Genomic DNA, 14,867 nt, shown 5'->3' with positions numbered 1-14,867 from the left:
CCCCCCTATAAATAAATACCCGGATCATGCTGGCTTATTGGCTAGTTTTAGATATAAAATCCAGCCTGTTCAAGACTTGACACTCTCTGAAAGAGTTATGGAATTTCTGTGGTTGCTGTTCTTAAAGGAAACTTCACCTGAACAAAATGTTTTTGTATTCACTTATTTATTTGTAAAATTTATTGGCTGCCCATCTTACAATAAAGTAACTCTGGAGGGCTTACCATATTAAAGAATTAAAGCAAGGTTGTGCAGATGTCTGTTTTCCTTGCTTCGTTGCTCACTTCTCTTATGGGTTAATGAAAGCTGATATAATATAGTGACAAATAAGCTGCAAGATGAAGAGAATTGGTTTTGGATTGCAGCACTACTTTGATTTTGCTTACTTTGGTTTGACTTCTCCAGTAAAGACTCGGGTGATACATGGCAGGGGTAAAAGATTAGTTTATGGATCTTTCTCTTGAGAAAAAAAAATCTACCAAGGCTTTGATACATCCCACTGCTTTTTAGTAGGATCAACTCAAAAACAAAATGGAATTTGTTTATGGGCCTCGGTAATAACAAAGGTGGTGGATATGGCTAAGACTCCAAAGTGACTTTCCCTCACTTTGGAAAATAGTTCATTCAGGTGGGAATGAATCAACTATAGGAAGCAAGCCCACTGATGCATCTCATTCCTTGCCTTCTCTTCATCCCACCCCCCCTATTGTCTCCAGAAAAACAGAAGCAGAGAAAAGCAGTGAACAGAATTTGAGGTATGGTTGTCAGCATTGGTCTGGCCATCATTGAGCCCATAATAATTTAGACTCTCCTGAATGAAGGGAAATATACATGTTCCAGGATAACATTAAGGTAAAGGTTCCCCTCGCACATATGTGCTAGTTGTTCCTGACTCTAGGGGGTGGTGCTCATCTTCATTTCAAAGCCGAAGAGTTGGTGCTGACCGAAGACGTCTCCGTGGTCATGTGGCTGGCATGACTAAATGCTGAAGACGCATGGAACACTGTTACCTTCCCACCAAAGGTGGTCCCTATTTTTCTACTTGCATTTTTACGTGCTTTTGAACTGCTAAGTTGGCAGAAGCTGGGACAAGTAATGGGAGCTCACTCCGTTATGTGGTGCTAGGGATTCAAACTGCTGAACTGCCGACCTTTCTGATCGACAAGCTCAGTGTCTTAGCCACTGAGCCATCGCGTCCCTTCAGGATAACGTTGCAGGGGACCAAAGATTTAGTCTTCTGAGCTTTCGGACTCATGCTCGTTCCATTCTCAGGAAACTTCTCTCTCAACAAAATTTAGGAGATAAGGAGAATGGAAAGAATTTAGACTCTCTCCATCAAGTGTAGGACTTGATAGCAAATTAGGAGGAACCATAACTTCAGAGACACTGCTCAATAAACATATTGGTTCCACACTACACAGATACTCTGCTTTATTGATCTGTAACCTACTGGAAGAGTTCCCAGACCTCTTGGGCCTGAATGAATTTAAACCACACAAGAGAAGAGAAAAGAAGGAAACAACCTTATTTAGTTAGTTTTTTTAGCTGGGATTTTAAAACCTCTGCAAATTACTGCTTGATTTTAAAATACAATTCAACTGCAATATTCCCAATATTCACATTCTAAGGGAAGTAGAAATCTCCTCCACTTTGGTAGAATTGTATAAGATATTTCAAATTCTTTCTAATTCCTGGGAATACATTGTGGGCACGAGTATCAATGATGCAAGAGATAGCTGACTATTTATAGCCTCGTCTGTTCTGTACAGAAGGCCAAGTCGAAAACAGCAATTTAAACCCACCAAGGGTTTTAATACAGATTATTTTCAGTTCTTGGTTTGCAGGACTAGAGATAAGCCATTGCTTGCTACTTTTCTTCTTCTGTTTTCATGAAGAGTTTTATTTTCAATCTGCTTGATGCTAGCCTAGATTTCTAAGTTGTCTACAGCAGAAAATTATTGCCTGCATTAGACTTCTAGAAAACCGATGAAAGGCCACATATTTGGAGAATAATCTTTATTCCAAAGAGATTCAAGGCCAAAGTAGTTTTTTCTTTCAGGTCCTTGCAGCTTACAGCTCATATTTTTAACCACCACAATATACCAGCTTTCAACATTCTACTAAACTGATATCAATCTGGTTTCTCTTCTTCAATCTTGGGTGTTCTTGTTCTGTCTAAATTGATACAGTGCCTACTTCCTACATATTATTTAAGATCTTTTGGGAGATATCCAATTTGTAACTCGTTCTGAGTAGCATTTATGCATTATGAAGGTTTATTTGCTGTTCCTTTGGGAACTGACTCTCTAATTTTGTTTTGCTTTGGTCTGTGCTGAATTTTGGAAATCTGGATGTTTTAGCACTTAAGAAGAAGCAGTAAAATGGCCATAAAAGTATGTGTAGGTCTAAAGCACTTGAATTGGTCACCTAAATGAAAACATGTTTTTATGTTATACTGTAATACAATGTTGTTATAATATCCTCCATTATGGTATAGAACACTTTTCAGCTGGTGAATTTTAGGAAGAGATCCTTTCTAGTATTTTCCCTTGGGATTTAACAGAAGCATGAGAAACAAGACAAGTGGCAGAGATCTCTGAAAACACAAGTGTGTGTGTGTGTGCCTGCCTGCCTGCCTGCCTGCCTGCCTGCCTGCCTACCTACCTACCTACCTACCTACCTACCTACCTACCTACCTACCTACCTACCTACCTCTTGGCCAGCATGTAAAACAAGAACCATATGGACTCAAATGTGACTGAAAAAGTTGTGCAAGAACACCACCCTTAAGACTTTCTTACAGATCATCTTTTCATCATTTTAAATAGGAGAAGCCAATCTTTTCTCACCAACCTCAAGCAGGAACTGGTGAAAAACACAGAGTAGGGGTTTTATATGACAATAGACGCTACCAATCTTTGAAAAGAGTGAATTCCTAAAATTATTATTTAGCAAATTTATTGGCCGCACATCTTACCACCGGGTAACTCTAGCTAAGGGGGAAGTTGGTAGATCTCCATGTCACAACCAGTCTCATGAAAGTCTCAGTGAATCATTTGTCAACAATCTTTCAATGGCTGGGCCACCTCCTTTTTTGTCACTGGAAGTTGTGGAATCTATTTGTAGAACATTTTCACAAGTTTCAGTCTCTCTCAATCTCTCTTAAAAAGATGCAAAAGGCTTAAAGAACAGTTTGCAAATTCATAAGGAGGCTGCGTGTGTGTGTGTGTGTGTGTGTGTGTGTGTGTGTGTGTGTGTGTGTATGTGCACTGACCTGATTCCTTCCTTACGGAAGCGATGCTAGAGTTATAATTATCCCTTCATAGAGTTGCTATCCTGTTACAATGACGTTGTTTACTAACTTCCAACAAACTAAAATATTACAAAAGTGTTTGTTTTAACTATAAATGTGTAATTTAGGGCAGTCTCAAATGCTGCAGCTCAATATGGAAATGAGACAGAATTGACTGCCTCCTCCAAACTTGTCTGCTCTAGATAAATTGGATTACAAGTCCCCCAAATTTGTACTGAGCATAAATGAATGTTGACAATATTGGACAAAAATTACCTGAGTAACAGTGGATTGAACAACCACTAGAAGCGGATATCCAAACAGTTCTAGTGGTAATTAATCACACTGACTAAAGTCAACCTGGATGCCCTCGAGATGGATGCATTTTAACACTCAGAATTCCAAGGAATAGATCTTTAAATGTCATATCTAACAAAAGAATCTTTGATATTCTACAAACTGCCTGTTCCAGTTATTCAGGAGTGGGCTTCAAAATTTTAGCAATGGGTTCTCTGCCTGGTTGCTGGATGGGCGTGGCCATGGTGGGTGTGGCTTAGTCGGCCTCCTGCACCATGGCAGGGAGGGGCGTTTTCACCCTCCTCGGGCTCCGGAGGCTTTCCTTGAGGCTCTGGGAGGGCGAAAACAGTGTCTGCAGGGCCCCAGAGGCCCTCCGGAGGTTGGAAACAGACCCAAACTTCCAGAACCTCTAGGAGACCTGTGTTTTACCCTCTCTGAGCCTCTGTGAGGGCCCTGTACTTACCTGGCATCCCAAACGGGCCTCATGGAGACTCCGGAGAGGGGAGGGGCAGGGTCGGTGGGGCCAGTCAGGGATGGGATTTGTAGGTTCACTGAACTGGGAAGATCCTTAGCTAGAGGGTTGCTCGAACCCTTGCAAACCTGCAGCAGCCCACCCCTGCAGTTATTACATTTTGGAAACAGAAGGCTGCATTATATGGATGATATTAATGATCGAATCTCTCCTTTTTTGCTTTTAGCTCTAGAAATAATTGTCAAATGTATGCATGGAACAAGGTATTCAAAGATTATTTGAATGTCACTTGTGAAAATGCTCTTACACATCTTCCTATATGTTTGCTGCTTATCCTAAACCCCAAGTTTATTCATATGGATCAGAAACCAGGATGGTGCTTTCTTAGAGGTATTTCATGTATGCTATATATATATTGGTCTGTGTCTACCTATATATTTAAGTGACATAAACAATGCAGAAACCTAGACTATGGGATAGCTAAATCTCAAAAGGCTTCGGAATATGGATTGCATCTGGATGAATATTGTCTCTTTGCTACCAATACAGATAGTCCTCAACTTACAACCACAATGGGGCCCAGAGTTTCTGTTGCTAAGCAAGGCAGTTGTTAAGGTGAGTTTACTACCTTCCTTGCCATGGTTATAACTGTGTCACTGCAAATCATGAGGTTGTTAAACAAATCTGGGTTCCCCCATTGACTTTGCTTGTTGCAAATGGCAATCCTGAGGCCCCAGGTGTTATGACCATAATAGCAAGAGCACTTAGATTTATATACCACTTTACAGTGCTTTACAGCCCTCTCTAAGCGGTTTACATAGTCAGCATATTGCTCCCAACAATTTGGGTCCTCATTTTACCCACCTCGGAAGGATGGAAGGCTGAATCATCCTGGAGCCTGGTGAGGATTGAACTGGCAAATTGCAGACAGCCGGCAGTCAGCAGAAGTAGCCTGCAGTACTGCACTCTAACCACTGTGCCACCGTGGCTCATCATAAAGAATTCATGATGTTTGCAAAGTGCCTGAACAGCAGTCACTGAACAAATGGCAAAAAGTAGAGGACTATCTGTACAGCTACCAGTTTAAAGTCTAAACTCAAAATAGGACCAGGGGAGGGGGCACGATCAAAACTCCTTATTTTGCAATCCAAAATGTGATTTGAATTAAAGAAAAAAATAATTGCTGTTTTCCTGTTCAGAATCCATTCCTTAGGCAACCACATATAACTTTTAATCTAATCTAAGAAGGGGATTCTCAAAGATAAATTTTATATATATATATATATTATTTAAAGCTTGTAAGGTGCAAAAATTGCAGTCATTTTGGAATCGTGGTTTATGCCAGAAATCGTTTTTGAAACTGGGGACAGGAGAAAGAATATCCTATCCTGGAATATTCTAGGCTATCGGAAAGTGATGGCACCCAAAGCTATCCAAACCATTCATCATGAAAATTTCGACGTAGAAAGTGGGGGAAGGATGTTGGACAAGGCATTTGTTTCTTTCACCCACTGGTGAGTGATGATATTCTTAGCAGCCATGGAATAAAGCATGATCATGGGGAGGCTTTGATATTTGCTGATGAAGACAAAGGGCTCGGAGTGAATTACAACTGGTCTGCAGAGGTCATGATAGGAACCTCCCATGATGAGAAGGCAGTGGCTGGATAGGGAAGCTGGAAGGACTGGTGAAATGATGCTGCTTGGTACAGAAAGGCTTTTGTCCCCCCTTGCCTTGCCTTTTCACCATCAATACTACATTTTCTCCTCTACCACTTTCACACAACACCATAACACACACAACACACAAAGACACAAAGACACAAAGACACACCTACACACACGGTTCTTCAATGGTTTTCATGCTCCCTTGTCATCTACCAAATAACGTTTACTTAATTCATACATAGGAGATTCCAATCAAAGAATTATAGGGCTGTATGGGACTGTGGAGGTCTTCCAATCCAACCTCTTTCCCAAGGCAGGAGTTCTTATGCTATCCAAATGCACATGCCCCTCTTTTCCCCCTAAAAGCAGTGGTGGGATTCAGCCAGCCCGCACCTATTCGGGAGAACCAGTTGTTAACTTTCTAAGCAGTTTGGTTGTTGGAAGAAATCTCCTTTTGGTGTCGTCGTCCCCCACTTTACAAGCTAATCCTGTAAGGAAGTCAGGAAGGAAGGAAACATTCTGGTGTTGTTTCTAGCCTAATCTTTATTGCCCTGCTTACAGAAACTGCCTCTCCAGTTAACCCTTGTTACATTGTAACAGCTAAGGCCAAGTGCCCATTGATGTGAGTGATGTTGAATTGGCCATGCCCACCCAGTCACATGACCACTGAGCCACACCTACCCAGCTGGTCATTAGGGAAAAAAATAGTTGTTAAATTATTTGAATCCCACCAATGAATCCAACCCCTTGCCAGGTAGGAGTTCTTATACTATCCAAATGCACCCATCCCCGCCAAAAGCCTCCAGCAATGGAGAACCCATAACTCTAAGAGGCAAGCTGTTCCATTGGCTAATTGACTTCACTGATAGGAAATTGCTTTGTCAGGAAATTGTTCTCACTGAGTGACTGCCATTGGCATCTATGATTACCATTGCCCCTGCAGCTGATCTGCTATGGATATATTAAATATTTGGGACATGTGGCTCTCCCAACCTTCATCAGCTATCACTCACAGAAGCTACAGTCATCATAACCTACAAGGTGAGATACTGGGAAAGGTAACTCAACAGCATTCAGAAGTCAAGCACCCCTGAAGAATTTGATGTTAAGGTAGAGGAACCACACAAGTAGAAGATTCAAATGTTCTTATTGGGCCATGAGGGCAAAAATAGATGAACTAGTAGCAACCACAGAATCAGAAATACATATCTTTACCTTCTACTTGCCCCTCCTTATGTACAATAGCCAACATGAACACATTGGCCCAAGTCTTTACAATCATTCCAAAGGTAGCCATCTAATGAGGATAGAGCCATATCTCAGTGGTACAAAATCTGCTTTTCACTCCAAAGAACCCAGATTCAGATCCCAGATAGAGAAATGTTCATAGAGAGATAGATTAACAGAGTTGAAAGGGACCTTGTAGGTCATTTAGTCCAACATCCCACCCAAACAGGAGACACTACACCATCCCTGACAAATGGCAGTCCAATTTCCCCTTGAAAGCCTCCAGTGATGAATCTCCCACAACTTCTGAAGCAACTTCTATTCCATTGGTTGACTGCTCTCACTGTCAAAAAATGTTTCCTTATTTCTAAGTTGGATCTCACCTTGATCAGTTACCATCCATTATTCCTTGTCTAGCCTTGGAAAATAGCTTGACTCCCATCTTCTCTGTGGCAGCCCCACAAATATTGGAATGCTGCTATCATGTCTCCCCTGGTCTTTCTCTTCACTAGACTAGCCATGCACAGTTCCTGCAACTGTCCATCGTATGTTTTAGCTGCCAGTGTCCTAATCAACTGGGTTGCTCTTCTCTGCACTCTGTCTAGAGTCTCAACGTCTTTTTAATAGTGTGGTGACCAAAAAGGATGCAGTATTCTAGGTGTGGCCTTACTAAGGCTTTATAGAGTGGTATTAGTTTCTCACTTGATCTTGGTTGCATCCCTGTTAATGCCATTTAGGATTGAATTGGCTTTTTTTTTTAACTTCTGCCACACACTGCTGGCTCATATTTAACTGGTTGTCCACCAAGACTCCAATGTTTAGATCCCAAAACCTGGAGACCTCTAGCAGTTAGTAAAGGTAAAATAAGGGGCTGACTAAGAAAGAAGCAATTTTGTTTGTTCTTATGTATGGCTAAACAAGATCTGAAATTATATAGAAGAGAGAATAGCAATAGCAATAGCAGTTAGACTTATATACCACTTCATAGGGCTTTCAGCCCTCTCTAAGCGGTTTACAGAGTCAGCATATTGCCCCCAACAACAATCCGGGTCCTCATTTTACCCACCTCGGAAGGATGGAAGGCTGAGTCAACACTGAGCCGGTGAGATTTGAACAGCCGAACTGCAGAATTGCAGACAGCTGAAGTAGCCTGCAGTGCTGCATTTAACCACTGCGCCACCTCGGCTCTAAGCATTAGACTAGGACTGGGCAGATCAAATCCCAATTTAGTTATAGATCTTAGTAAGCAATTGTCTTCTCACGGCCCAGGGGAATGAAATTAGGGTATAACCCTATGCGAACCACCTTGAACTGTCAGAGGACAAGCAGGTAAATGAACAAACAAATAAATAATTGGGATTGTCAGTTTTACAGTTGCTTCTAGAATATGGTTCACAAACAGAGCATCCGTTCTTTAAAGTGCTAATTAAAGTTCTGTTTAACATACCCAATCGTGCTCCAAGGAGTATTCAGTTTGAAATATGCAGCCAAGATCTGTTTTCTGCTCTTGAGTATGGCTTCTAAGGTGCAAATTATTAGTCACCTGTGGCCATACCACCCACTCTCCCTTCCGACAAAAAGACACTGGAATAATTACTATAGAAGGAGGAAGGATATTATTACCCTAGAGGACCAATACACAATATCTTTCCAAAGAGCGTTCAATGGCTTATCCTTGAGCAGGTATTGTAAGAAACTATTACAAAGTCATCTTGATAGCCATACCTCTTCCATGTAAAATGTTGGAATCGGTGCCATTTTGCAGGAATAAAATTGGCCACCAACTGGTACTAGGGTGCTGTCAAGGTGAGCTGCCACAAAACATTTCAAAGAATGCAACCCAATGAACCAAAACGGTGGCAGACCCTGGTGAGAGATCATGATCAAACTCTATATGCCTAGAATACTTTGCAAATCAAAGGGTCTCATTTTTACATGACTTCCCATATAAACACTATGTAGAAATAGGCTACATATGTTTTTGGGAGGGGAACGATAGTTCAGCGCAGTGGTGAGATTCAATTTTTTTTACTACTGGCTCTGTGGGCGTGGCCTTGTAGGCATAGTGTGGCTTTGTGGGCGTGGCTTTGCAGGCATGGCAGGGGAAGGTTACTGCAAAATCCCAATTTCCTCCCCACCCTACTAACCTGCTTTCCAGCTCCATTCTCCTGTTCAGGGCAACAACAGAAGATCAGCTAGGAGGCAGCAGGGGCGGGGCCAGCCTATTTGGCAGTTCTCTGAACTACTCAAAATTTTGGCTACCAGTTCTCCAGAACCTGTCAAAACTGGCTGAATACCACCCCTGGCTCAGCGGTTAAACATGCTAAGCTTGTCAGCTGGAAAGTTTGAGACCAGAGCACTGCCTGATGGGGTGAGCTCCCATTACTTGCCCCAGCTCCTGCCCACCTATCAGTTTGAAAGCATGAAAATGTGAGTAGATAAATAGGTACCACTTGGGTGGGAAGATAACAGTGTTTCACGTGTCTTGACATGTAGTCATGCTTGCCACATGACCACAAAAATGTCTTCGGACAACTCTGGCTCCCTCGGCCAAGAAATAGAGAGGAACACCATGCCTTAGAATCATACACAACTGGACAGGGGAAACCTTTACCTTTATATATGTTGCTTCTTCAACCCACCTTATAAACTAATTATGGGTGATTCCCAATCAATATTAAACCAGCATAAAAACCACATTAAAATGCTAAAAAATTAAAGACATTAACCACACTAAAAAACCCAAACAGTTTGTCTAAAGGGGCTGTTTTGTATTTGTTTGCCTAGAGGGAAATGCTTGGCTTGTCTATTTATTGGATTTGAATATTCAGCTCCAAGTGAATTACCTTTGAATGGATTTTCTCAATTGCATCGGACACCTTCAAACTGAATCGACTTGAAGGTGACCTGATTTGCGAGGCATTTATGCATGTGCGAAGACACATCTTCAAAATCCCAAGTTGAAGAGCGTGTCAGGCCAGGAAGCCATCTTTTGCATGAGACCTTCAGGGCTGCCACATTGAATGCTGTGGGAAATTGGGAGGGGGGATTTTTTGAAGTGGGACAGATATAGTCAAAATTTCTCAGAGAGTCAAGGTCATCCTGCCCTGCACTTGGAATGGTGTGACTGGGAAGCATTTCCAGTTAGGATGGACATGTGATGGACATGTGGGTGCTGAACAGGGACTTGAACTTTCATTTGGGTGGGGAAAACCTGGAAACTTTCACATTCGGGTTTTCCCAGATGTGCCAATATTACATCTGTAATAAAACGGAACTTTGAGGAAGCTCAAGCCTCGGAGTCTTCTTTCATTGGGGGCGTTACTTGGATCCCTGACATAGTGGTAAATTCAAGTTTAAGTTTAGTAGGATTCACCCCCACCCCCTTCTCATGTCACTGCAATCATGCTAAAAAAAATAGCACGTTTTAAATATGAGTTTAATATTTTTGCAGAATTGTTCAGAAGAAGTTAGACGTGCGCAACAAAGCACAAATGAGCTCCCACTGCTAGGAGTTCAATTCTGACCACCTCAAGGTTGACTCAGCCTTTCAAGATCAGTAAAATGAGGACCCAGATTGTTGGGGGCAATTTTCTGACATTGTAAACTGCCCATAGAGTGTTGCAAAGCACTGTGGGGCAGTATATAAGTCTAAGTGCTTTTGCTATTATAATGTTTTGGCCACACTTAGCTCGTTTCCAGCTTCCACTTCTCTCTCTCTCTCTCTCTGCTGGGGATGATATGCAAAGAGTGCTTACATTGTAAACTGCCCAGAGAGTGCTATGGGGCAGTATATAACCTTGAATGCTATTGCTATGTGAATTAGGGAATGGCTTAGCAACCTGGCAGATATAGAAGAGAGTCTGAGGCTGAAATCACTGGTTTCTCCAGCTGCTAAAAGATAAATAACTCTGCAAATTGGAACTGGAGAAGAGCATGCCTAAAACTGCCTAAAGTAAACCTAAGCACTGCATCATCCAGCACATTGTCAATGAAGGATTCTAAATCATGGCCACACGGAAAAAAAATGTGTTAAGAAGGAGAACATTGCTTTAAAATGAAAAGAGAATTTTCAGCTTCCTTGGCTTTTGCCAATATGATGAGAAGGCAGCGTTCTGAGGACATGTCCTATTAAAACTAATTTACTGGAGTATCTATGTATGGCCCATGGTTAGGCAGATGAGTTCTCAATATGAGAAATGGCTCTGTTGAGAAAAAAAAAACACCTCTGAAATTCAGTCTAAAGCATTCCATTAGCACATGTAACTGAACATGTTCTGTAGGCCAGCTCAGAATGTGTGTTTGAAGCATGTCTCAAAGCCAGGGGTTTGCAGGGGTTCAGGAGAACCTCTAGCTAAGATTCTGTGCAGTTCAGAGAACCCCCAAATCCACTCCTATCTGGCCCTGCCGACACGGCCCCACCCCTCCCAGGAGTCCCCACGCGGCCCGTTTTGGATGCAGGTAAGTGCCAGGCGCGCACGGAGGCTCTGGGAGGGTGAAAAATGGGGCTGCCGGAAGTTCGAGAAGGCCGGAAACAGGCCCATTTCTGGCCTCCAGAGGGAGACTGTTTTTGTCCTCCTGGAGGCTCAAGAAAAGGCTTCGGAGCCCGGGGAGGGCAAAAATGGAGGCTGACTAGGCCATGGCCACACCCACCCAACAACCAGGCAGAGAACCCCTTGCTGAACTTTTTGAAGTTCATCCCTGCTCAAAGCCCTGATTGACTGGTACCAGTGCTTGTTTAAGTTAAAAAGAATTGTAAACTTTGAAAAAATATCTAGTGAGATTCTCGGCCATCCAGATCATGTGTCAAGCCTGCATTTATATTCCTTTTAGAATTTTGGCCTGCCACACTTTCTCTTATTTCATTATTCTGTTTCATTAGTATAGTTGATGGGAGGGGGGAATAGACAGGAGTGAGATTGTGGAATGTATTGTTTTCATTCTTTACTAGAAGCCAAGGTCATCCTTTGTCTCCGCACCAGTACACCTGACCGGAAGAAGCTGGGTGTGGATGCTAGCATGGAAGAAGAAGATTGGACCATGTGATGGATTGTGGGTGTGGGGACAAGATCATGAACTTTTAACTGGGTGGAATTCTGATGTCATTTCCAGTATTGGGATTAACACAGATGTGCCTAAGATGTTTGTTTTATTAAATTGGAACAAAAAGGATTGTTTTGCCTTGGACTCTGATTTAATTCTACATGATATTTGGAATGCTGACATCATGGTTGTCCCAAAGGTGCCTTTCCAACAGGCAAATTGATTTTTTGTGTGTGGGGGGGTTATTTTCCCCTTGAAAATGTCCAAGAAGCTTCTTCAGTTTATTGGAGGTGAGAAGCGAAATATTTTCAAGGGGAAAAGAAACACCAAGAACGTCCCGTTGTTTTTTTGGAAAAGCACCTTTTGGGGGTAAACCAGAAAAGGAAGGAGAAGAGGCCCATAAAATCCCATTATCTGACATTTCTACAGCAAAGATCCTTCAGCCTTTTTAAAGTTTAGGTGGAAATCATGCAATGTCTACTAAGAGGATATCTTCCCTACACTAATTTCTGCTATTGCCTTGTAACACGTGATGCATTTTTCCAGAATTGCACATTTTGTTTTCTCTGGACGTCTTATAGGCACGGAGCCATTCCAAATGACAAAACACTTAAGTCTGATAAACTGAAATGGGCACAGATCCAAACGCTTTGGAATGCTTTCCCTCCCCTTACTTTATGCACACAGAGCAAATGGGAAGTGGAGGGGGATCATTTAAGCAAAGTGAAGGAAGATAATCTCAGGAGAGGAATGGAATAAAGAGCTGCATTAAGCTGAGCTACAGCCTGTGACAAGCCAGTGGAGGTTCCCTGGTGGTTATTATGACCCCGAGATGCTCTCCTAAGAGGATATGAGGAACATTTATTTCTCACAATGCACGGAGACCACCTCAGAGGCTGAGGAAGCACAGCCAAGTCAGTTAAATCCCTCTAAGACTGTCTCCAGTTGAACTAAGGCAGTGCTGTGTGAGAGTACACCAAAGTCAAAGGCTACATATCCCAAAACGTTTGCAAGAGGACAGAACAGAACAGAATAATAGAGTTGTAAGGGACCTTCGACTTGGAGGTCTTCTGGTCCAGCAACCTGTTCAACCAGAAGACCCGATACCATTTCAGTTTTGGCTGTCCAATCTCTTCTTAAAATCTTCCAGTGATTCAGCACCCACAACTACTAAAGGCAACCTTGTTTCACTGGTTAATTGTTTCCACTCTTTCTCCTTGTTTCTAGGTAGAACATCTCTTTAACAAGCTTCCAGCCATGCTTCTTGTCCTGCTTTCTGGTGCTTTGATAAATAGATTTACCCTTCTCCCTCTCTTCCCTGTGTCAGCTCCTAAAACATTGGAACACTGCTATCATGTCACCCTTGGTCCTTTTTTCACTACACTATTATATATTTTATTATATTATATAGTATATTTGGCCAGAGAGAATACAGACATATCTTGCTCCTGTCCAACGTACCGAAGACTGACCTTAGTATGAAATAACACCCCAAAGAAGAGCTGTTGTGTGCTAATATTAAAGGAATAGAAAAAGTAAAATTGCACTGTTTGTGGCTAAAGGCTGGACATTCACTGTGAAATCTTAAAGGATACACATGCTGGAAATTATATGCTTGGATTATTTGAAACGCCACCTTCACAAAACATGAATAAAAATATGAAGTCCCCTGGTTCTTTTAAGAGTATTTGCCCCATACATCAAATGCATACTTGAAGGTATTAGAAGTGTTGCAAGACTCCAGCCCAGGGGTGAAATTCGACCGGATCGGACCGGTTTGGGCGAACTGGTAGGGACGATTTGAATCAGTTGACCAAACTGGTAAAATTCACCCATAGTTGACCCTGCCCAGTCACCCGCGTGGTCATCCGGTCGCCGCTCACCTCTTGACAGATGACATGTTTGACCCCTCCCTCAGGCTCAGCCTGGTCATCTCCTACCACAAGTACCTTATTTATCTCCCATCTTCACTTTAATCTAGACTTTGGGGAACACATTCAAATGATGCCAAACAAAGCACATGTGCATGTCAACTCCATATCTGAAGTGCTATCAATTTGGGCAAATGTAGTAATATCCACTGAAGATCAACTCCAGCAAAAAGGTGCATATGGAATATCTTTTGCCCAGTAATTATAATTTATACTCATCTATCATAGATGGAAGAAAATCCCAGTAGAATGAATGGCATATTTTACTTTGATCTTGAGAAAATCTCTCACCTAAAGTAGCCAACATTGTCAAACAGGGTATAGATATTCCTTGACTTAGAACAGATCATTTAGTTACTGAAAGTTGCTGAAAAAAGTAACTTTTTCACACTTGTGACCATTGCAGCATCCCCATGGTCACATGATCAAAATTCAGACACTAGGCAGCGATTCACTTAACAACTGTGCCAGGAAAAGTTGCAAAATGGGACAAAACTCACTTAATGACTCTCTCACTCAGCAACAGAAAGTTCGGGCTCAATTGTGGTTGTATGTCAAGGACTACCTGAGATACAACCCAGTGGCTTATAACATTATGAGTCTCCTCCAAAACTGGGTATGATTCCTCAAAACCTCTCCCAAAATTACCCACTGAACTGTAATTTTTAATGTAAAGGAAAGGGGGAAATATCTGTATGCAATCATATTAACTGGATTATTGTTTGTTTGTGTTAGCCTTGCCTACTTTTCTCCTTGGGATCCAAGCACTTGAGTGACCTCTAAAATGTGATTCAAAGATCATGGACAGTCTTAAGCCTCCCAAATATCTCGGGCAACAATTGTCTGTGTATAATTTCAAGATAGCTAACTCTCAAGACACCCCAGCTGTTTGGCTGTTCCATCATTATCACTACATCTTTTCTCTTATCTCTACTGTT

The 14,867-nt window shown here is 42.0% G+C and overlaps 1 protein-coding gene across 4 annotated transcripts in view; it reads right to left on the bottom strand.

The window, feature by feature from the left end:
- Positions 1-14,867, bottom strand: part of NTRK3 (neurotrophic receptor tyrosine kinase 3) — a 460,883-nt gene that overhangs the window by 130,850 nt on the left and 315,166 nt on the right. The window lies entirely within an intron of this gene.

This window comes from Thamnophis sirtalis, unplaced genomic scaffold, assembly GCF_051295495.1.
Source record: "Thamnophis sirtalis isolate CommonGarterSnake01/CBP01778 unplaced genomic scaffold, rThaSir2_p1.2 scaffold_2, whole genome shotgun sequence".
Taxonomy (NCBI): Eukaryota; Metazoa; Chordata; class Lepidosauria; order Squamata; family Natricidae; genus Thamnophis; species Thamnophis sirtalis.
Note: the sequence above shows the minus strand (reverse complement) of the source record. Positions and strands in the feature narration are given on the sequence as shown.